The sequence below is a fragment of the Cherax quadricarinatus genome, chromosome 77 (genome assembly GCF_038502225.1).
Source record: "Cherax quadricarinatus isolate ZL_2023a chromosome 77, ASM3850222v1, whole genome shotgun sequence".
Taxonomy (NCBI): domain Eukaryota; kingdom Metazoa; phylum Arthropoda; class Malacostraca; order Decapoda; family Parastacidae; genus Cherax; species Cherax quadricarinatus.
In genome coordinates this window covers 18113641-18139108 of record NC_091368.1, presented here as the reverse complement: position 1 = coordinate 18139108, position 25468 = coordinate 18113641, and the positions used below count along the sequence as shown (strand labels likewise).

Genomic DNA, 25468 nt, shown 5'->3' with positions numbered 1-25468 from the left:
TATCAGAAATCTTCCCTATGAGAATACACTGAGGGCCTTGAATCTGCACTCTCTCGAAAGGCGTAGAATTAGGGGGGATATGATCGAGGTGTATAAATGGAAAACAGGAATAAATAAAGGGGATGTAAAGAGCGTGCTGAAAATTTCCAGCCAAGACAGGACTCGTAGCAATGGTTTCAAGTTGGAAAAATTCAGATTCAGGAAGGATATAGGAAAGTACTGGTTTGGTAATAGAGCCGTGGATGAGTGAAACAAACTCCCGAGTACAGTTATTCAGGCTAAAACGTTGTGTAGTTTTAAAAATAGGTTAGATAAATACATGAGAGGGTGTGGGTGGGTGTGAGTTGGATCTGACTAGCTTGTGCTGCTGAGCCTGGTGCCGTGCTCCATCCTTGAGTGGAGGTAGCCAGACTGGGTGGGTCATTGGGCTAATCCGGGATTGGGGTTCATGGACCTGCTCCGCATGGGTCAGTAGGTCTGTTGCCGTGTTCCTTCTTTCTTATGCTATGTTAACCTAGCAGTAATGTGACCTACCTAGCCTAGCAGTAAAGTGACCTACCTAACCCAGCAGTAATTTGACCTACCTAACCTAGCAGTAATGTGACCTACCTAACCTAGCAGTAATGTGACCTACCTAACGTAGCAATAATGTGACCTACCTAACCTAGCAGTAACGTGACTGTGAGGGAAAAGTTCAATAGATAGGAGTAGCGAGGGAGTATATAGTAACAAAAGTTTCATTGCCGGCTACTTGTTAAGGTAGGGTAAGTCAAGCTCCCGCTATTCCCCCCCCCCTCCTTTTTCCCTCTCCCCGAAAGTGATAGTTTGATTGCCGGCTACTTGTTAAGGTAGGGTCAGTCTAGCTCCAGCTATCCCTTCCCCTCCCTCTTCCCCCCATCCCCCCCGAAAGGTGACGTGTGGGGCTCCGGTCAAACAGTAAATCACTCGACTCACAGCTCCCAACACTACTGTAAGTACACGCCTGATCATATTTTAGTGGACTTATTGGTTGAAAGCTTCACTTTTGACCAATAATTAACTTAGTCTTTTCAGTCTTGATAGGTTAAAATGTTTTAATAATCACCACATCTTCTAGGTATTGTACTTATCATGGAGAGTGATTTCTTAAGCAGTGGCTAATCTGTCTCTCTTTACAACTTGAAAGGACAGAGAGGGTCACCTGCTAATCAACGAGTAGAATTGAAGGAGACGGACTAACGTTCTGAGACGTCCCAAATTTTTGATCCACTTACCTGTTTGTGTATGTAAGTAGCAGGATATAACCACTCATCATTGCAGTGGTAAAGAACCTGCTTTCCTGTCAGCTGGACGGATTATTGACGGCTATAAAATCTGTGAAGAACGAGCCGGTGGGTTGTCATCAACACCTGCGACCTCCCCCCCCCCCACATCATCAGCAACGGCTACGATTTCAACAACACGCAGTGTCACCAACACCAGACACCCAAGTTTTATATATATATATTAGTGTTGAATTCAGTTATCATTTATATTTTTCATTTTTCATTTTCTTTAACGTAGGATTAATATTTCATATTTAAGTGTTTTATATTTTATATTTTCTATATAATGAAGTGTTTATGTTTGTCTGTTATTATTTCTTTTTCTATTCATTAATTTTCCTGAGGAGGAGCCAGCCTTGGTAATACTGTGTGAAGTTGTTACAGGGCTGAGTAAGCCTTCACAAGTGGAGACCTTGCCAGGATCAACTCTACTGAATCAAGATTCAATTCCATCTCGAATCTACCATTGGAACTTCAACGCCACATACCACAGACAGTTACCACCAGCCATGAGTAATCATTCTCTATGGTAGGACTACTGAACAGGTATTTAAAATATTTGGTGATTGTTATAGTCTCAATTTATTGTAAGTCAAGCCAGGCAGGATATAATATTTAATTCTGCCACCTTTTTGTTCGAGCTTGAAACACTTTGGAGGATTAGACTCTAGGGACCCGAGATTTTCCAGTGACAATTTGTTTCATTGAGCTCTTTATTTTATCAAGGGAACTGTCGTAGGACACTCTTGATTTGTTCGTGAGAAGATTGGATGGTCAAGGGACCCCATTCTTCTTACTGTTTGCTTGGAGCCAGCATAGAACCCTTCGTTTTCATTAATACATATTGTTTAATTAATAGAAGCAGGAATTGAGCCCTCTGGTTTATTTACTGTTTGAGTGGAGTAGGAATTGAACCCTCCGTTTTCTTTAATGCCCGTTTCATTTTCCCCCTGGTAGTTTAAGTTCTTGCAAGTATGGAGGAATACCAGTTTTGGATGAACGCTGGAAGTAAGATAGGAATAACAGGGAAAAATTTAGAATCTTTCATTAGTGCTAAGATCCAGGAAAGAATTGAAAGAGAGAGAATTGAGAGAGAAGAGAGACAGTTAGAAAGGGAAAGACAGGAGAAAAAGGAGAGAGAGAGAATTGAAAGAGAAAGCAAAGAAAGACAGAAAGAGAGCGAGAAGACAAAAAAAAAAGCGTGATAGACTTGATTGTGAGGAAAGAGCTAGAGAACTTGAGTTGAGAGAGAGAAAAAAATCGTGAGCTCGAAAAAGCTCGCCTTGAATTAGAGAATAAAAAGTTAACTTTCTCACAACAGCAATTAGAGGAAGGAGTAATGGAACAACGTGCAGCTAGTACACATTATCCAACACCTAATTTACCTCCCTTCACAGAGGGGGAAGACATAATTTCATACATTATCAGGTTTGAAAATACCGCTACCCTCTGTGAATGGCCTGCTGACACCTGGGCTACCAAGTTAGAAATGTTATTTTCTGGTACAGCCTTCAATATCTATGCAACTTTGTCGCAGGATATCATATGTAATTATAACCTACTGAAGAAGGCAATCCTTAAAGCATATCAAAAAACCACTAATTCTTACAGGAAAGATTTTAGGTATGCCACCTTACAGCATGGCCAGAACTTTCAGCAGTTACAGGTAACACTCGTTTGTTCGACTTTTGGATAGAGAGTTCAGGAATTGATCACAGTTATGAATCTCTTAGAGACTTCATGGTTGCTGACCAGTTCCTGACAGCTCTTCCCCACCAGATAAGAACATTCATTAAAGAACGTAACCTGATTAAAGCTGAGGAAGTTGCTGAGGCTGCTGACTTGTATGCTGAGGCTCACAATTCCTATAAAGACCTAAAGGGATCGAACCCTAAGGGCAAGGGTTCATCAGACCTTAAGAAATCAAAGCCTCTAGTGGAAAGTAAAGTGACTTCTTTTATTCCTGTTTGTTATTTGTGTGGTGTTAAGGGACATAAACGTCCAGATTGTCCTTCTAAGAAGGTCCAAAAAGATGGAAGATGTTTTAAAGACTGTAATGATCAAGCACCCTTCTGTTCAGGAACAGTTAATGGACTTAATGTATCTACCATTTTACGAGACACTGGATGCACATGTATAGTAATTTTGATAAGCGGTTCCCTAATCTTAAAGAAACTCATTCCTCTGCTTTACTTTCAGACTACTTGGGCCGTACAGACACTTTTCCTACCATCCGTTGTTACATTAGGTCTAAATGGTTCACAGGTTGGTCTGAAGCCGTACTAGCTCCCATCATTTCTTGCTCCGTACTAATAGGTAATGTAAAAGGTGCCATTCTTCCTTCTGAGGTTGACCATTCATCACCAAAGGAGGACCTAAGCTTTTCAGATCCTCTTCCTGTAGAGTCAGAGAAGCCCCTCGAAAGTTCAGATGAGACAATGTCTCGCGAGATTCATGTGGGATTATAAACCAGTGATACTACTCTCGAAAGAGAGGTAGTAGGACCACTGGTTCACTTGTTAGATGAAAGTGAAGATATCACCTCCGATACTATAAATGTCTTGACTAGGGCTCAGACCAAAGCCCAGGCTTCTCCTACTGTCCATCCTTTAATTTTCCCTGACTTTAAGCCTTTAGATATATCGAAGGACCCTTTCGTCAATTTACAACGTAATTGCCCTTCTCTTCAGAATTGCCATAATGCAGCTAGACAAAATCAAGTTATTAAAAGGAAAAACTTTTCATATCAATTTGAATATATAAAGGATATCTTGTATAAGTCAGTATTCAAATTAAATTCAGATGAGATTGACTATTCCACCTTAGTTGTTCCAAGTCAATGCAGAGAGACTGTTCTTAAAATGGCTCATGACTTACCAGTGGCCGGACATTTGTCGCACCGGAAAACCTTAAATAAAATTAGGGAAACCTATTTTTTGGCCAAAAATGTCCTCGGATGTCACTACCTATTGTAGATCGTGTAAAGTTTGCCAACTGTCATCCTCCCGAGGTACCCGGCGAGTACCTATGGTCAAAATGCCTATCTTTACGGTATCCTTTGAAAGAGTAGCTATTGACATCGTTGGTCCTTTTATCTCAACTTTCATCGGGGGGACATAGATATATATTAACATTAGTTGATTATGCTTCGAGTTTCCCTGAAGCCGTACCCTTAAAGACCATAACTACTACCGAGGTGGCTGAAGCCCTTTTGTCCATCTTCTCCAGAGTGGGCACCCCTAGAGAAATTTTGTCTGACCGTGGCACACAATTCACATCTGACTTAATGCAACATCTCTACCAAGTTCTGGGAGTGAAGCCTCTCTTCACCACACTATCATCCCAGCTGTAATGGGAGGATTGAGTGCCAGCATTCGATTCTCAAGTCCATTTTAAGGAAACTTTGCTCCCTTAAACCTAAGGAGTGGCATCGTTACCTACCCTGTGCTTTGTTTGCTATGAGGGAAGTTCCCAGTGACCCTTTGGGGTTTTTACCTTTTGAACTTTTCTATGGTAGACAGGCCAGAGGCCCATTGTCCATCCTTCATGACTTATGGGCTAATGAAGAGGCGAGTGCTGAGGATCAGTCTTCTTACCAGTTTCTCCTTGACCTTAGATACAAACTTGAAGAGACCTCTGACATAGTTTCGAAAAACCTAAGCTTGTCAATGGACCAGTACAAAACCTATTTTGATTCCAAAAGTCAGAGGAGAAGTTTTAAAGCAGGGGATGAAGTTCTGGTACTTTTGCCCATGAAGTCAAATAAATTATTAGTAGCATGGAAAGGTCCATATAAAGTATTAAAAATTTGTGGGAAAGTTGACTACCTCATAGAAGTCAAGGGGAAACTTTATCATATCAACATCCTTAAGAAATATTACCGAAGAAATTCGGTTAACTGCCTTAATAACTTTGACTTCGTTTTTCCACACGAACTTGATAAAACAACTGAAGAATGTAAGGTGTGCCTTATTGACACCTCTAACTTAGACTATGATGAAGAACTACATGACTTGGTGACTCTTGACCACTCGGGCGCAACCAACATTAATATTAATGAATGTTTGGATGACCATAAAAGACATGAACTACTTCAATGTGTGAGTAACTTTTCAGACGTCTTTACTGATATTCCAGGTGTTACCTCCACGGTAGTCCATAAGATTGACTTAGTGACGGACAGTCCTATCTAACGAAAATTATACCCAGTTCCATTTCACCTTAGGGATGCATTTGACCGAGAGGTAGACAAATTATTATAAGTAAAGATCAATGAACCTTCAGTATCTGCATATTGTTCACCAGTAGTCATGGTTAAGAAGGAGGATAATTCATATAGACTTGCTATTGACTTCAGAGGCCTTAATGCTATAACTCGGTGGGATGCTGAGCCTATGCCCCTAATAGATAGCGATGTACAGAAATTTTATGACTAACTTCTTTTCAGAGATTGATATTGCACAGGCATATCATCAAGTAATGTTAGACGCTTCTTCTAAGCAGTACACCGCTCTTCCTGCACACCAAGGACTGATGCAATATAGAACTATGCCCTTCTGTTTGGTAACTGCCTGTGCTACCTACGTTAGACTGATGAGAAAGGTCTTGGGTAATATGCCAAATGTTTCAGTTTATTTTGATAACATTTACGTATTGACATCCACGTCGGGCGAACATATCCAAACATTAACATTAGTTTTGCATAGGTTACGCTCGCATGGCCTCACTGCCAAGCCAAAGAAATGCTTCTTTGGGTATAACAAGATTAGATATCTTGGACTGATACTTTCTAATAACTCTCTGCAGCCTCTCCCCAGTAAGATCAAAGCTTTATTAGAATTTAAATTCCCCAAAACCAAGAAGCTCATGCGTAGCTTTCTTGGTTCTGCAAATTTTTATACACGGCTTATCCCGAACCTTACTGATCTTACAGGCATCTTATCCGACTTTCTTAAAAAGTCTGAAGGAACCTCTTGAACTTTCCGACGTACCTCGGGAAAAGTTCAGTGAGATTAAAAATATCTTCTCGAAAGACCCTATACTTAAGATTCCAAATATTAATAAAACATTTTGTTTGAGAACTGATGCCTCCAATACTGGCTTAGGTGCGGTGTTACTACAATACCATGATGGTACTTCCTTCCCTGTATGCTTCCTAAGCCGGAAACTCCTTCCCGCAGAAACGAGATACTCCACAATAGAAAAGGAATGTTTGGCCCTTGTTTGGGGTATCTCCAAACTTAAATTTTATTTGCTGGGAAAAGAATTCATTTTAGAAACGGACCACAAACCTTTGATATACCTTGAAACTTTTAAGGGAATCAACAGTCGCCTCTTGAGGTGGACATTGGCACTCCAGTCTTTTAAGTTCCATATTGTGTATATCAATGGTTCATCCAATTATTTCTCTGACTGGTTAAGTCGTGACAGTCAGTAGAAGATTTTTTGCCTTACGCGACTTCCACATGTTTGAAGTTTTTCCTCACCTATTCTTCTTATAGTCAAGGAGTATAAGTTTTGGTATGGGGGAGTGTGAGGGAAAAGTTCAATAGATAGGAGTAGCGAGGGAGTATATAGTAACAATAGTTTCATTGCCGGCTACTTGTTAAGGTAGGGTAAGTCCCGTTCCCGCTATTCACCCCCCCTCTTTTTCCCTCTCCCCGAAAGTGATAGTTTGATTGCTGGCTGCTTGTTAAGGTAGGGTCAGTCTAGCTCCAGCTATCCCTTCCCCTCCCTCTTCTTCCCCCCCGAAAGGTAACGTGTGGTATTGTACTTATCATGGAGAGTGATTTCTTAAGCAGTGGGTAATCTGTCTCTCTTTACAGCTTGAAAGGACAAAGAGGGTCACCTGCTAATCAATGAGTAGAATTGAAGGAGACGGACTAACGTTCTGAGACATCCCAAATTTTTGATCCACTTACCTGTTTGTGTATGCAAGTAGCAGGATATAACCCCTCATCATTGCAGTGGTAAAGAACCTGCTTTCCTGTCAGCTGGACGGATTATTGACGGCTATAAAATCTGTGAAGAACGAGCCGGTGGGTTGTCACCAACACCTGCGACCTCCCCTTCCCCCCACATCATCAGCAACGGCTACGATTTCAATAACACGCAGTGTCACCAACACCAGACACCCAAGTTTTATATATATATATTAGCGTTGAATTCAGTTATTTATATTTTTCATTTTCTTTAATATAGGATTAATATTTCATATTTAAGTGTTTTATATTTTATATTTTCTATATAATAAAGTGTTTATGTTTGTCTGTTATTATTTCTTTTTCTATTCATTAATTTTCCTGAGGAGGAGCCAGCCTTGGTAATACTGTCTGAAGTTGTTACAGGTCTGAGTAAGCCTTCACAGTGGCCTAACCTAGCAGTAATGTGACCTAACCTAGCAGTAATGTGACCTACCTAACCTAGCAGAAATGTGACCTACCTAACCTAGCAGTAGTGTGACCTACCTAATCTGGCAGTAGTGTGACCTACCTAATCTAGCAGTACATAAGAACATAAGAAAGAACACTGCAACAGGCCTACTGACCCATGCGGAGCAGGTCCATGTCCATCCCCCCCGGATTAGCCCAATGACCCACCCAGTCTTATCATCTCCACTCAAGGATGGAGCACTGCACCAGACCCAGCAGCTCAATCTAGTCAGGCCCAACTCATACCCACCCACACCCACTCATGTAATTATCTAACCTATTTTTAAAACTACACAACGTTTTAGCCTGAATAACTCTACTCGGGATTTGTTCCACTCATCCACAGCTCTATTACTAAACCAGTGCTTTCCTATATCCTTTCTGAATCTGAATTTTTCCAACTTGAAACCATTGCTGCGAGTCATGTCTTGGCTGGAAATTTTCAGCACGCTATTTACATCCCCTTTATTTTTTCCTGTTTTACATTTATACACCTCGATCATATCCCCCCTAATTCTACGCCTTTCGAGAGAGTGCAGATTCAGGGCCCTCAGTCTATCCTCATAGGGAAGATTTCTGATACATGGGATCATCTTTGTCATCCTCCTCTGTACGTTTTCCAGAGCATTTATATCCATTCTGTAATACGGTGACCAGAACTGAGCAGCATTGTCTAAATGAGGCCTAACCAAGGATATATAGAGTTGAAGAACAACCTGAGGACTTCTATTATTTATACTTCTAGATATGAAGCCAAGAATTCTGTTAGCTTTATTGCGAACACTAATGCACTGTGGTCTTGGTTTTAAATTACTGCTAACCAGAATTCCTAAATCCTTTTCGCAATCAGTAGTATTAAGATCTACATTATTTAGTTTATATGTGGCATGGTTATTTAACTGTCCAACATTTAGAACTTTGCATTTGTCAATATTAAACTGCATCTGCCACTTCTCCGGCCATTGCATCAGTCTATTCAAATCATCCTGGAGTGCTCTAGTGTCCTCATTAGAATGAATTCGACCGCCAATTTTGGTGTCATCAGCAAATTTGCTTATGTCTCTATTTATTCCCTCATCTATGTCGTTTATGTAAAGTGTGAACAACAATGGGCCCAACACTCACCCCTGAGGAATACCGCTTGTGACGTGCCCACATTCTGATTTCTCCCCATTTATGCAAACTCTCTGCTATTTGTCAGCCGTGCCTCTCCCCAGGAAAAAATTTCTCCTCCTATTCCGTGTGCCTTAAGTTTCCTCAGTAGTCGCTGGTGTGGAACTCTATCGAAAGCCTTACTGAAGTCCATATACACAATATCATATTCATTACCATGATCTATCTCCTCAAACACATTAGTGACAAAAGTTAGTAAATTCGTAAGACAGGAACGCCCTTTGTAAAACCGTGTGCTGTATAGTCTTTGTGGCTTAGCGCTTCTTTTTGATTATAATAATAATGTAAAACCGTGTTGAGATTCATTAATCAATCTGTGCCTGTCAAGATGGCTACGAAATGCTTCGGCAATTATTGATTCGATAAATTTTCCCACTATGGAGGTAAGGCTTAATGGTCTATAGTTCGAAGCCAAGGATCTGTCACCTGTCTTGTAAATAGGTATTACATTTGCCATTTTCCACTTATCAGGCACTATCCAGTTTGTAGTGATATGTTAAAAAGATTAGCCAAAGGTATGCTAAGTTCCTCTTTACATTCCTTTAACACCCCTGCAAACAGTTCATCAGGGCCTGGGGGTTTGTTAGGTTTTAGTTTCTCTATTTGTCTGAGGACCATGTCACTAGTTACCGCAATCGTACATAGTTTATCATCCTGTTCTACATAACCTATTATTTCAGGAATATCGCTAGTATTTTCTTGGGCGAAAACTTAGAGGAATAGGTATTTAGAATTTCACACATATCCTTATCACTGTCAGTGATCTGACCAGAGTTACTCTTAAGTGGGCCAATCTTGTCCCTAATCTTACTTCTGTATACCTGAAAGAATCCTTTAGGCTTAATCTTTGAATCCCTTGCGACCTTAGCTTCATAATCCCTTTTTGCTTTTCTTATTCCTTTCTTTATTTCTCTCTTTAATTGAATATATCGATTTGTTAACTGCCCATCCCCTCTTTTGATACGCCTATATATGCCTCTCTTTTGACCAATGAGATGTTTTAATCTATTGTTCATCCATTTGGTATCATTTTTGTAAGATCTAATTTCCCTACTCGGAACAAAAGTTGTCTGGGCAGCTAGAACTTTGCTCTGAAAAACACCATATTGGCAACCAAGATCACCTACCTGACCCATAGTCAGGACATCCCAATTTAGCCCACCCAGGTAATTTTTCAGTCCCATGAAGTCGGCCAAGCGAAAATCTGGGACAGAGATTTGATTGCAGTTATCTGGGTAATTCCATGATATATTAAAACTAAGTGATTTGTGATCACTTTCCCCAAGCTCATCATTAACCTCAAGATTATTAATTAGTGAATCTTTGTTGGCAAGAACCAAGTCAAGCAGATTGTTTTCTCTAGTTGGTTCTGTCACAACCTGTTCTAAAAAGCAATCCTGAACCGTATCAAGAAAGTCACTAGACTCAAGATTTCCTGTCATATTGTTCCAATCAATCTGTCTAAAGTTAAAATCTCCCATTATCACAACATTTTCATATCTAGATGCCTTGTGAATTTCGTCCCTTAACAGCTTACTGCACTCCCTATCAAGGTAGTGTGACCTACCTAACCTAGCAGTAATGTGACATACCTAACCTAGCAGTAGTGTGACCTTCCTAACCCAGCAGTAGTGTGACCTACCTAACCTAGCTGTAATGTGACTTACCTAACCTAGCACAAATGTGACCTACCTACCCTAGCAGTAATGTGATCTACTTACCCTAATAGTAGAGTGACCTAACAGTCTTCGTGGTAATGTGACCTATCAGTCATAATATCACTGTCATCTACCAATGACAATGGTAATGTGACTCACCGGTCTTAGTGGTAATGTGACCTGCCGTGGTTGCAGGTCACATTACCACTAAGACTGGTGAGTCACTTTACTATTAGGCTAAGTAGATCACATTACTGTTTAATAGTAATGTTACTTCTTAACATGACCTTGCACTTGTAGTGTACAATTAATTTAAGTGTCTCAGTAGTACAGCGATCTAGACGATAGTGAAGAAGTGTAACGTGTGACAGGATGGATAATGAGAACCTTGAAAACTAGGGACGCCAAGCCCATGATGATTCTCTTCGAATTGCTTGTTTTCTCAATGCTGGAAAACTGCTGTACACTAACTGCCCCCTTCAAGACAGGAGAAATTGCAGATGGCGCGCATAAATATGATAAAACACCTAAATTACTGGGAACGGTTGAGGTCCCTTCATTTGTATTCCCTGGAATGCAGGAGAGAAAGATACATAATATACACTTGGAAAATCCTGGAGGGACTAGTCCCAAATTTGCACTCGAAAATCACTCACCAAGAAAGCAAAAGACTAGGCTTGAGGTGAAACACAATAAGTGTCCGGGGCCCAAGACTGTTCACCTGCCTCATAACATACATAAGGGGGATTACCAATAGACCCCTGGCTGTCTTCAAGCAGGAGCTGAACAGGCACATTAAAGTCAATACCTGACCAGCCAGGCTGTGGGTCGTACGTTGGTTTGCATGAGGCCAACAGTAACAACCTTGCTGCTCAGGTCCTAATCCCCCGGGAGGCCTGGTCATAGACAGGGCAACAGGGGCGTTGATCCCCTAAACCGTCTCCAGGTATACTCCAGGTATACTTTAGGTATACCTGTCAATAAATAACGTAAACTTCACCTTTTATTAATAATTTAACTTCTAAAGAACATAAAGGCGCAATACCTGGCCGGAACCATACACAAGTAACCCGTAAGTTCCTCTATGTGCGGGTTATTACTGTATTGACCTTCCTTATAAAATTTTACTGCGACTTACGACCGATAGTAATAAAACTTACCTTTCATATTTGTACTGTGACTGTACACGCAAAGTAGCAATATGACCTTCCTGTCATAGGTATTAAGTGACCTATCTGTCAAGGTCGCAGTGTGAACTGTCCTATTAGAGTAAGAGGATGACACACAATCGTCACAACAGAGATGTAAAAGTTACCTACTAGCCTCGGAAATAATGTGAAAGTTACCTATTAGGCTCAGAAATACTGACGAAGTGACCTATCCTCAGAAATAATGTGAAAGTTACCTACTAGCCTCAGTAATAATGTCAAAGATACCTACTAGCCTAACTAATAATGTAAAAAGTTACCTACTAGCCTCAGTAATAATGTCAAAGTTACCTACTAGCCTCAGTAATAATGTCAAAGTTATCTACTAGCCTCAGTAATAATGTCACAGTTACCTACTAGCCTCAGTAATAATGTCACAGTTACCTACTAGCTTCGGTAATAATGTCACAGTTACCTACTAGCCTCAGTAATAATGTCAAAGTTACCTACTAGCCTCAGTAATAATGTCAAAGTTATCTACTAGCCTCAGTAATAATGTCACAGTTACCTACTAGCCTCAGTAATAATGTCACAGTTACCTACTAGCCTCGGTAATAATGTCACAGTTACCTACTAGCCTCGGTAATAATGTCACAGTTACCTACTAGCCTCAGTAATAATGTCAAAGTTACCTACTAGCTTCAGTAATAATGTCAAAGTTATCTACTAGCCTCAGTAATAATGTCACAGTTACCTACTAGCCTCAGTAATAATGTCACAGTTACCTACTAGCCTCGGTAATAATGTCACAGTTACCTACTAGCCTCGGTAATAATGTCAAAGTTAGCTAATAGCCTTAGTAATAATGTGAAGGTAAAGGTTTCATGTCACTGGTAGTTAAGCAGAATACTGATGCACCTCTGAAAACAAGTGAGAAATATTTTGGCTATTAACATTTGACCTTGCTTAGTAGATGCAGCTATGACCTTGCTTAGAAGCAACTATAACCTTGCTTAGTAGAAACAGCTATAACCTTGCTTAGCAAATGCAGCTAAGACCTTGCTTAGTAGATGTAGATATGACCTTGTTTAGTAGAAGCAGCTATAACCTTGCTTAGTAGAAACAGCTATAACTTGCTTAGTAGATGCATCTATAACCTTGCCTAGTAGATGCAGCTACCACCTTACTTAGTAGGTCCAGCTATGACCTTGCTTAGCAGATGCAGCTATGACTTGCTTAGCAGATGCAGCTATGACTTGCTTAGCAGGTGCAGCTATGACTTTGCTTAGTAGACGCAACTATGACTTTGTTGTGTAAATAAGGACTCGACCCAGCTCAGTGGACGATGCCTCTGTTATTAGCGAAATAAAAGCGAAAAGTTTGAGGAAGAATATAAGAAAATTCAGTTGAAAAGACAAATTCGTGCAACCTCTTAAATATTTCTTTTGGGAATCTTAATTAAGTTGGGGATTGTTGGTTTTATCATTTTCACGAAACTAAACCAGCGTATCAGGAGTGCTGCTCACTGGCACCGTCATTCGTGAAATATCTGTTTAAACTATTGGGCACTATAAACAGCTACATCTGAAGCTTACGTATGTTTTCATTGATCAGCTGAGAGAGATGAACGACAGTAACAAACGCCTAGCGGGTTTTGATAAGGCTGTCCTCTCACGTATCCATCACACAGGTAACAAGTTAATAACAAGTTTGACCTGCGATACCCAAAAAGGACTACGTGGATCTTCTGAAACTGTTTATTAAATACAACTGTTTCATGTACAAACAGAAAAACAGAATTTTTCTGGATAATCTTAGGCTGACCATCAGTGCGACTTAAGAGACACGTAAATTACCCTGTCTTATAATAGCATGTTCATTTCCCCACTATAATTGCCTTGTACATAATTACTATCGCATTTACTTTGTTTGTTTAGTAAGGTGAAGTCCAGGATCTTTCCTTAATTCGTGGTACAACTTAACAAATCTTTGAGGACACTTGTGTTGCAGAGGTCTGAGCAAAGTTCAGACATCTGCAACACAGTTTGCGTGTGTGAAAATATTGAAATAACCAGATGGCCTTTTTTTAACAAAGCAGTTTGAAACTGAGGTGTAGTTAGGTGCTTTCCATACTTACAAATTGTTATTATGGCTCTATTTACGTATGTGCCAAATTGTAAACTTATTTTCAAAAGTTCACAAGCATTTTGATTTAGAAAGTTATCCCATCTGATATTAGTTACCTACCAGCCGAGCCTGGGAGACAACTCTGGAGATCTCTCGTTGTGTCACGTTAGTGTCCCGGTGTGTCACGTTAGTGTCCCGGTGTGTCACGTTAGCGTCCCGGTGTGTCACGTTACCGTCCCGGTGTGTCACTGCCACTTTGAACACCGCAACACCCAGGGAAGTCTCCAAGTGCCTCAGTAAATCCTGAAGTGGAATATATTAATACTACATATTGAACTGTTAAATATAGAGGTTAAAATTATTCCACAGTGAAGCGGTACATAGCAAACTTCAGTGAAAAGAAGAATAATGGAATTTCATTAGGCCTACTGGTTCATGCAAGTAGGCCTAAGACAGTAGACATGTCCACATGTTATTTAAGGAGCCCAAGGTGTAACTTCAATTACTAAGTAGCCGAACCTTCCACTCATCGCACAACTTTGCTGACACCAATAATTCTCTATATTCTTGTTAAATTCAATGTTTCTAGCTCGGTTTTCGCGACGTAGTTGAGGCAGGAACCTCACATAGTCTTAAGACGAGGACTGATAAACCTGTGTTAGAGGAACTCGTAGCGATCAGTGAAGAGGCGGGGCCAGGAGATATGATTCAACCTTTGCAACCACAAATAGGAATAGGTGAGTAGACACACACACAAATATATATATATATATATATATATATATATATATATATATATATATATATATATATATATATATATATATATATATAGGGAGGTACCACCTCTAGAACTGTTATAGGGACCCTCATCCTCAGAGAACAGAATAAACTTGCATCAGGGAAAACTCAAGGTTCTCCCTGAAGCTGTTTGAGAATTTTCTCCTACCACCCCCTATATTTAATATATATATATATTTAATATATATATATATATATATATATATATATATATATATATATATATATATATATATATATATATATATATATATATATATATATATATTTTGTGTGTGTGTGTGTGTGTGTGTACTCGCCTATTTGTACTCACCTATTTGTGGTTGCAGGGGTCGAGTCACAGCTCCTGGCCCCGCCTCTTCGCTGATTGCTACTAGGTCCTCTCTCCCTGCCCCATGAGCTCTATCATACCTCGCCTTAAAACTATGTATGGTTCCCGCCTCCACTAGGTCACTTTCTAGGCTATTCCACGGCCTGACTACTCTATGACTGAAGAAATACTTCCTAACATCCCTTTGATTCATCTGAGTCTTCAACTTCCAATTGTTACCTCTTGTGTCTGTGTCCCTTCTCTGGAACATCCCGTCTTTGTCCACCTTGTCTATTCCGCGCAGTATTTTATATGTCGTTATCATGTCTCCCCTGACCCTCCTGTCCTCCAGTGTCGTCAGGCCGATTTCCCTCAACCTTTCTTCGTAGGACAATCCCCGTAGCTCTGGGACTAGTCTTGTTGCAAACCTTTGCACTTTCTCTAATTTCTTGACGTGCTTGACTAGGTGTGGATTCCAAACTGGTACTGCATACTCCAGTATGGGCCTGACGTAAATGGTATACAGAGTCTTAAACGAATCCTTACTGAGGTATCGGAACGCTATCCGTAGGTTTGCCAGGCGCCCGTATGCTGCAGCAGTTGTCTGATTGATGTGCGCCTCAGGAGATATGCTCGGTGTTATACTTACCCCCAGATCTTTTTCCTTGAGTGAGGTTTGCAGTCTTTGGCCATCTAAACTATATTGTGTCTGCGATCTTCTTTGCCCTTTCCCAATCTTCATGACTTTGCATTTGGCAGGGTTAAATTCAAGGAGCCAGTTGCTGGACCAGGCTTGTAGCCTGTCCAGGTCTCTTTGTAGTCCTTCCTGATCCTCATCCGATTTGATTCTTCTCATTAACGTCGCATCATCTGCAAACAAGGACACTTCTGAGTCTATCCCTTCCGTTACGTCGTTCACATATACCAAGAACAGCACAGGTCCTAGGACTGACCCCTGTGGAACCCCGCTTGTCACAGGCGCCCACTCTGACACCTCGTCGCGTACCATGACTCGTTGTTGCCTCCCTGTCAGATATTCTCTGATCCATTGCAGTGCCTTTCCTGTTATGTGTGCCTGATCCTCTAGCTTTTGCAGTAACCTCTTGTGAGGAACTGTGTCGAAGGCCTTCTTGCAGTCCAAAAATATGCAGTCGATCCACCCCTCTCTCTCTTGTCTTACTTCTGTCACCTTGTCATAAAACTCTAGTAGGTTTGTGACACAGGATTTTCCTTCCCTGAAACCGTGATGGATGTCAATTATACACTTGTTTCTTTCCAGGTGCCCCACCACTCTCCTCCTGATGATCTTCTCCATGACCTTGCATACTATACACGTTAGTGATACAGGTCTGTAGTTTAGTGCCTCATGTCTGTCTCCCTTTTTAAAAATTGGGACTACATTTGCCATTTTCCATACCTCAGGGAGTTGCCCAGTTTCAAATGATGTGTTGAAGATCTTTGTTAATGGCTCACACAATATCTCTGCTCCCTCTTTAAGGACCCATGGAGAGATGTTGTCTGGTCCCACCGCCTTTGAGGTGTCAAGTTCACATAGCAGCTTCTTCACCTCCTCCTTGGTTATATGTACCTCGTCCAGCACTTGCTGGTGTGCCCCACTGTTCTGATTTCCTGGAGTCCTACTGGTTTCCACTGTAAATACCTCTTTAAATCTTGTGTTGAGCTCCTGACATACCTCTTGGTCGTTTCTTGTGAATTCCCCATCACCCTTCCTCAGTCTGATTACCTGGTCCTTGACTGTTGTTTTCCTCCTGATGTGGCTGTACAACAGCTTTGGGTCAGTCTTTGATTTTGATGCTATGTCATTTTCATATTGTCTCTGAGCCTCCCTTATCTGTGCATATTCGTTTCTGGCTCTTCGGCTGATTTCTTTCTTTTCCTGAGTTCTCTGTCTTCTGTACCTTTTCCATTCTCTAGTACACCTAGTTTTTGCCTCCCTACACCTTTGGGTGAACCAAGGACTCGTTCTGTTCTTCCCATCATTTCTGTTTCCCTTGGGAACAAACCTCTCCTCTGCCTCCTTGCATTTTGTTGCTACATAGTCCATCATTTCTTGTACTGGTTTTCCTGTCAGTTCCCTCTCCCACTGAATGTCTTGAAGGAAGTTCCTCATGCCTGAGTAGTTCCCCCTTTTGTAGTATGGTTTTACCCAGCCTATTCCTGCTACTCTCTCCACTTGGAGCTCAACTATGTAGTCGAAGCACAGAACCAAATGATCACTAGCTCCCAGGGGCCTTTCATACATGATACCCTCGATGTCCGAAATACTCATGGTGAATACAAGGTCCAGCCTTGCTGGTTCATCCTCTCCTCTCTCTCTGGTAGTGTCTCTAACATGTTGATGCATGAGGTTTTCCAGTACCACATCCATCATCTTGGCTCTCCATGTTTCGGGACCCCCATGGGGCTCCAGGTTTTCCCAGTCAATCTCCTTGTGATTGAAATCACCCATAACTAGTAACTTTGCTCCCCCCATGTGTGGTCTCCTGGCCACCTCGGCTAGTGTGTCGATCATTGCTCTGTTGCTCTGATCGTACTCTTGCCTTGGCCTCCTGCAGTTCTGTGGTGGGTTGTACATTACTGCAATTATCATCTTATGTCCCTCAGACTGGATTGTTCCTGCTAAGTAGTCCCTTTCGCCCGTGCCATCCATTCCTTCCATTTTATCAAAACCCCACTGGTTTTTAATGAGCAGTGCAACTCCTCCTCCCTCTGTCTTTCCTGAGGATTTGGTATCCGGAAGGAAAGATTGAATCTGTTATTATTCTGGTGAGTTTAGTTTCTGTGAGTGCTATTATGTCTGAGGATGTCTCTTTGATTCTTTTGTGCCACTCCTCATACTTGTTTGTTATTCCATCTGCATTTGTATACCACACCTTCAACTTCTTTTCTAAGACTGTGGTCTGGGAGGTATATTGGGGTTGGGGAAGTGGGAGACCTGGTAAGGAACTATGGGTTGTTGCTGTGGGGGTGGAGTTTGTAATGTAGTGGGTGGGGGCATTGGATGTGGCACGGGTGTTTTGATTTAGAGTGTTTGGTTGCACTGGGATTGACCTGGTTGGGAGGCTTCTATAGGAAGTTGTGAGGGAGGCTGTATTTGATCCTCTTCCTGGGTCTGGGATCTCCTTTCTGTCTTCTCCATCCCCTCTCTTTCCTCCTTTCGCCTTTGTACCATCTCTCTCAGTTTCTGCCTTTCTTCTTGTGTTCTGTCGCGGTCGAGATACACCTTCCTGTATGCCGGCATGTCCCTTAATCGTGCTTTCTCCTGCAGGATCCTGATCCGAGTCGCTTCTGCCTTGAAGGTCACTTTCACTGGCCGGGTTCTTTTTTTTACAAACCCCCCTATTCTCCGAAAATTTTCCAGCTGGGTCATGTCGTCTTCTCCTATTGCTTTCATGATGCTTTCAATTGTTTTTTTTTTTCCTTGTTTTCTTGCTTCATATGTGTGTGTGTGTGTGTGTGTGCTTGTTTTATAACTAACATTAAACACAGTAGATAAAGACTGACCATGAAGACGCTGGTGCTGGAGGAGTGACCACCAGTCAGCAGAAACACTGGACACAAGGAAAGTGTTTCTCTTCCTATTATGTCAGTTATCGCGTCTTTCAGTGCCATCGTAGAGTTACTATCAGCTGCTGGAGTGAAGAACATAAAAATAAAGATCAATAGACTAATGATAGCATCAGTGAAGGAATATTTAAATTAGATAAATCGTATCTTCAGAAACGTCAATTACAGAGTTTTCAATACAATTTTTTTATTAAGTAATAATAGTCACTTCTAAACAGTGAGTTTTGAAACTGATATAAGAATAGTCCACATTATTGTCTTACTGTATATAAATTTGCAGATTATTTTGGGCAGACTGAAAATTACCTTATAAGTAATGGATGATAATGTAATTAATGGGTTTGCAAGAATTTTGAAGGTAACAATCTTTAACTTAATTTCTTTTATGATTACGACATTTTGGGAAATTTGTAAGACAATGTTATAATGATTGTAGCTGTTATTACATATTTTGGAATACCTGGAGTATACCTAAGGAGGGTTTCGAGGGTCAACTTCCACGTGGCTCGGTCTGAGACCAGGCCTCGTGGTGGATCACGGTCTGATCAACCAGGCTGTTGCTGCTGGTCACACAAACATACGTACGACCACAGCCTGACTGGTCAGGTACTGACTTTAGGTGACTGTCCAGTGCCTTCTTGAAGAAGCTAGAGATCTATTGGTAATCCCCTTTATGTATACTACGAGGCAGTTGAACAGTCTTGGGCCACGAACACTTATTGTGTTGTCTCTCAGTGTACTCCTGGTGCCGCTGCTTTTCGTTGGGGGAATGTTGCATCTCCTGCCGAGTCTTTATGCTTATGTAAGGAGTAATTTTCGTGTGCAAATTTCGTATTAATCCTTCCAGGATTTTCCAAGTGTATATAATCATGTATCTCTCCCGCCTGCATTCCAGGGAGTACAGGTCGAGGAACTTCAACCGTTCCCAGTAATTTAGGTGTTTTATCGCAGTTATATGTTCTAGGTCAGGAATTTTAACTGTCTTAAAAGGTGCTGTTAGTGTGTAGCAATATTCCCGCCTAGATAGAACAAGCGACCTGAAGAGTGTCATCATGGGCTTGGCCTCCCTAGTTTTGAAGGTTCTGATTATCCATCCTGTTATTTTTCTAGCAGATGCAACACAATGTTGTGGTCTTTGAAAGTGAGATCCTCTGACATTATCACTCACAGGTCCTTTACATTAGTTTTCGTTCTATTGTGGGGTTTGAATTTGTTTTATACTCCGGTATAGTTTTATTTTCCCTCACGTTTCCATATCGAAGTAATTGAAATTTATCTTCATTGAACCTCGTATTGTTTCCTGCAGATTTAGTTGATATCCACCTGGAGTCTTGCAGTGTCTTCAGTGGAGGACACTGCCATGCAAATTCGGGTGTCATCTGCCAAGGAACACACGGTGCTGTGGTTTACATCCCAGTTTGTTGAAGAATTGAGACACTTCTGCAACATATGAGAATCTTTACTGAAGAAACGTTTCGCCACACAGTGTCATCAGTCCAATACAAAGCAGGAAGGTTTTCAAAACCATTAATCACATTTATCAGACACTGCAACATTATGGGACGAAGACCTACTTACACTAGTGGATGGTTCCACTGTGACCCCGCCTCCTCCTGCTTCCACTCATCTGACTACAGTATATAAGTCACCTCTCTGGTCCTATGCTGTACTTCCTACAAGAGTGATGGACTGTACACATCGATTAAAGGCTGAGGGACTGATTACCTCAAACTCCTCCTCTCCTTATACCTTCCTGTTTTGTATAGGAGTGATGAAGCCACTGTGTGGAGAAACGTTTTTTCAGTAAAGATTCCTATGTTGCATAAGTGTCTCAATTCTTCAACTTGTTGGTTTTCAAAACCATTCATAACATCCCTGTCTATGTCAGATATGAGGATGAGGAACAGGATGGGAGCGAGTACTGTGCCTTGTGGAACAGAGCTTTTCACTGTAGCCGCCTCAGACTTTACTCTGTTTACTACTACTCTTTGTGTTCTATTTGTTAGGAAAGTATTGATCCATCTAAAAACGTTTCCTGTTATTAGTTTATCACACATTTTGTGCACATTTTGGTCACAATTGTTGAAGGCCTTTGCAATGTCTGTGTATACTGCATTTGCATTTTGTTTGTGCTCTAGAGCATCCAGGACCTTGTCATAGTGGTCTAGTAATTGGGACAGGCAGGAGCGTCCAGCTCTAACCCATGTTACCCTGGGTTATGTAACTGATGGGTATCTAGATGAGTGGCGATCTTGCTTCTTGGAACAATTTCAAAGATTTTTGTGATATGGGATGTTAACGCTGTCGGTCTGTAGTTCTTAGCTATTGCTTTACTGTCATATAATATTACACCTGGTAGGTGTAATATTATATAACCTTAATATGAAATAATGTGATTAGTAATTGTAACTAAGCAGAAAAACAAAATACTTCAGTAAGTGAAGTCAATTTAAATTCTTAATTACACAGTCCACTAAATAGTCAGTTTTGCTGACCTAAATTTTCCTAATATACAGGAATTATATAGTCCTAATTCAGGTTCCTGGAGGTAGTTGGGGAGCCGAGACGATGGACATTAAAGTGCCTCAAGGACACATCAAATTCTGTAAATTGAGATTTAGTTATGTATTCATGAGTTCTTCCCGAGTCTGGGTGGAAAGCTTATTTAAGATTTATGTTCTCGTGATAATCCTCCACATGACCATCACCCCCGTTGGAACTTTAAGAACTGGATGTAATCTTAACCTTAATGATCTTGGGGATGATCAAATAATCAAAATAATCGCAATAATAAAGTGGTAAACAAACCATACCCCCGGTCGGGATTGAATCCGCGGTCATAGAGTCTCAAAACTCCAGCCCGTCGCGTTAGCCACGGGGGTATGGTTTGTTTGCAATCGTGTCATTACGATTTCTTGAGTCATGTTGACGGCAGTGAAGGGACTTGAGCTAGAGTTCGTCACGGCCACGCTAGCTGGAGATTCGTCTGTAAAAACTTGCATTTGTGGTCACAGTGGTGCCTGTGCTAACCTTCCTATGGTGTAGAAATATACCTAGTTGGATGAATCTTATTGTGGCTAGCTGGTCTAGTGGCTAACGCGACGGTCTGGAGTTTCGAGACTCTATGACCGCGGGTTCAATCCCGGCCGGGGGTATGGTTCGTTTGCAATCGTGTCATTACGATTTCTTGAGTCATAAAGTGGTAACTCGTTGGTGTCTACTAAAAATAATAATGTAATGGTGTATATTGTGCAAGCAAAATGCGAATAGTTCAGAATAAGATTAACATTTGCTTATGTGTAGTGAAAATAATGTAATGTAAGTTGTTAGGCTTAAATGGAGCTAGGGGAGTTATGATTGTGTTACACGTAATCAATATGCTAAACCAGAAAATTTAGTTTGTTTTTATTCAAGATAATTTGTTGGACTTTAAAAGAGCGTCATTGGGTAATAACGCTTAAAACTTAATGTAAATTAATTGTATAAGTACTAATCCATGCATAAACCACTGAGGACTCTTAAAAAGCTAATGTAAATGATAAATTTATAGATTTTTTAAACAATAAAAACGTCATTGAACGTAAGGAAAGGTCATATAACTAGAGCTTATAATAAGTCCATGGAAATAATTACTGATGAAACCATAAACAATATTTAAAGCTGTATTTAGATTTACTAGAAAGTAGATATGAATCATAAAATTAGTGTGTAAACAATATGAAGCAAGTTTGCCGATAAAATTTTTCAGATGAACAGGAAAGGGAGTTATTGATCACTCATTATGATCTAGAAGAGAAAATATTGAATTGTAAATGAATTAAGGCAAAATAATTTTGTGACACATGAAAGACCATTCCCCACTGTGTATAGCCACCTTAAACATAGACCAGAATTCTTCCCAGTTGTCTCCTGCACTAAATGTGCGTCGAGACAATTCTGGAAGCTTGGAAAGATGTTTCTTATTTAGGTTACTAGGCTGGATAACTGCATTATTTACAATCACTAAAGGACAGGCAAAAGGCGACGCACATTTTTTTAATACAAGGTTTTCTAAGTGTAGACAATAGTTACACAGAAGCAGTTGATCTGTTGGAGGTCACCTACGGTAATTTAGAGAAAAGTATCTAGTAACTATTGTGGTTAATTATAGACTCCAGAGTATATTTAAAAAAAAATTACAATAATTTCGAGTCAGGCTGGGAAGCATTCTTAAAACCACAAGGAATAAATGAAATCTAGAGTGATCAGATTAGATAATAAGTGCTATTGTGCAAAATGAGCTGACTAGTAACACTGTAATCGCTGTTATAAGTTAGATAAAAGATACTTTTCCTTGGAAGAGATAAGAATTATTTGTATAACAAACTAGTCAACCAAATAATTATGATGAGCAAACAAATAATGATTCTGATGTATCTCATTATAAGGGAAGAAATATCCTAATGTTAATTATAAAAATACACATATTAAGTAACAGAAACCAGGAATAAAGGTTCACCACAGGAAATTAAGAGAAATAAGTACTCAAACAATGGTAACCTAATAATGTATAAAGCAAACAATGGATAGTATTTTTTGCCAGGGTACTCGTTCCTCATTGATGTATATTATTACTGGAATGCAAGGATGGATCATAGAACTTAACAGGTGTGTAAGGTGTTTGGGCAATCATAATGTAAAAGACGACTGTACTAAACTAGTGTTATCAGTGTTAGAAGGTAATGATGTGATGTGAAGGGGTTTGTATAACAATTACCTTGGCACAGCTGTTACCAATGTAAAACTATCAGCGAATGTAAATAATAATGGAATTACTGAGTAGCTGTACTAGTAGTGAAAGTAATATTCGGAATAATAGGTGAGAACAAAACAAGTGCTTTGCTCGTAGCTGCCGTAGAGGCATGACAGTGCAGAGTGGGAATCCTGAAAATTTAAAATGGTGTGGATTCCTGTCAAAAAGTCCCAGAAATACAAGGTGAATATTTATGCTGTCCTGGGCGTTGAGAGGAAACATATTAGTGAAGCCATAGTAAATAGGCTGCCAAAGAAAATAACTACAATTGGACTTAGTGAAGCAACTAAACAGCTTTCACAGAACAGTACAAAATCAGCATCCACTATAGATAATGACTCAGTAGGGACAATAAATATCTTGATAGGAAGTCATTATAATGCCTCATTTCTGAAGAATATAGTGAAAAAAAATATGGCGTCATTCTCCTGAAAAATGCCGGAGGCCATGTAGTGCCCGGCGAGATCCCTGCTCTAATAATGACCAGAAGAGCCAGTAAATGTGCTCACTGTGTCTTACAAATGAAAGAGTAACAGTCCAAAAATATCTTAATAGAGGACTATGTTGAGCTAGTAAATAAATTATGGGATCTGGACAGCATCGGAATTAATGTGAACGAAGGAAGTCCAAATGATTATTTCACCCAGGAACAATACCTGGAGTACCGAGCAATATCCACTTTAGACAAGTGCAACTACGCCGCTCTTGGGTAGAATACTGGGAACTTGACGTTGCTTGGCTCAAGGGCGAGTGGAAGCACCACTTGAGAAAAAAAATCAATTGAGGCATAGGTAAGACTTTAAATAATTTGGAAAAAGTGTGCAATGTTCTCGCAACTGTGTGAATTGTCGAGTCATTATTTAAAAAAATTCTGATAATGAAAAACAATTCTGACAATGTGAAATAATGATTAGAATGAAAGTGCGTAATGACAGTTGAAAAGAGGTGCTGGTACACATAGAATGTACTGTAGAATGTGCTTTCTCAAAACATCCATGAAACCAGAAAAATGCGTAAAGATTGGCAGGAAAAAATGTATTGTTCATTTGTACAGATAAATGGGGTTCATTTAAGGCCCTTTTTTGATATAATTGTTACAAAACACGCGATTCTAAAAGCTTAGAGATCTCCAGTGAATACTAGAAAGGACTGCCCTTCTAGCATCCAGCCTGTTACTGGGTTTTCATAACAATTAGTCAGTATCCTTGTCCAATTATCCATTAGAATTCAGTATAATTACAGTAGTTAGACAATCAAGACTTGAACTGAACACATAATATGTTACATCCTACCTAACCAAAGGAAGCTAAGTCAAATAATATAAAGCAATACATTTACGATTTAGCTATTATCGCAAATATAAGCAATATAAAATTATACGAAAAGATAATAATTATATATATATATAATAATCATTGCAACCCATTCAGGGGTTGCAACACCCACCCCCCCAACACGACAAACGGTCGCACTAGGAGTTGCATTAATGTCTTTCACATTATTACTGATTACTCATGTCAATACAATTTAATATAAACATTAATCAGTCACTCTTGTGCTAAGCACTTCTATAATTTAACAGTGTCTATACACTAAGATATGCCCCTAGTACTAGGGCAGTACACAGTATCGTATCTACATTCTCGTGGTTATGTACATCAGTGTAGAGACAGGATAGTGTAGACAAGCATAGTAGTCTTGTGCTATAGACAGGAGACAGCATTCCACTCTTAAGTAGTGGTTGTGGGAAACTATAATCCTAATAGGAATTTTAGTGTTGGATGTCTTAGAGCTAGAACTCATAAACAGTATTTCCATCTCCTTGGATCAAGAGACTCAGTCAGGTACATACATCCACCTGGTATGTTGTACAAGACTAAACTCTAAGTCTTCAGAATAGGAAAGTACTCAAAGTGTTTGATCATAGAGTTACTAGTATGTCAAACTGGACAATTTCTCCAACACTTTGGATCAAGAGCCTCCCGGACAGGCCCCCATTTGTTACAAAAAACGCAATTCTAAAAGGTTAGAGATCTCCAGTGAATACTAGAAAAGACTGCCCTTCTAGCATCCAGCCTGTTACTGGGTTTTCGTTACAATTAGTCAGCATCCTTGTCCAATTATCCATTAGAATTC

The 25468-nt window shown here is 40.1% G+C and overlaps 1 protein-coding gene across 1 annotated transcript in view; it reads right to left on the bottom strand.

Annotated features, from left to right (window-relative positions):
- Positions 1-25468, bottom strand: part of LOC128702063 (probable glutamate receptor) — a 129534-nt gene that overhangs the window by 11534 nt on the left and 92532 nt on the right. The gene's annotated exons all lie outside the window — the stretch shown is intronic.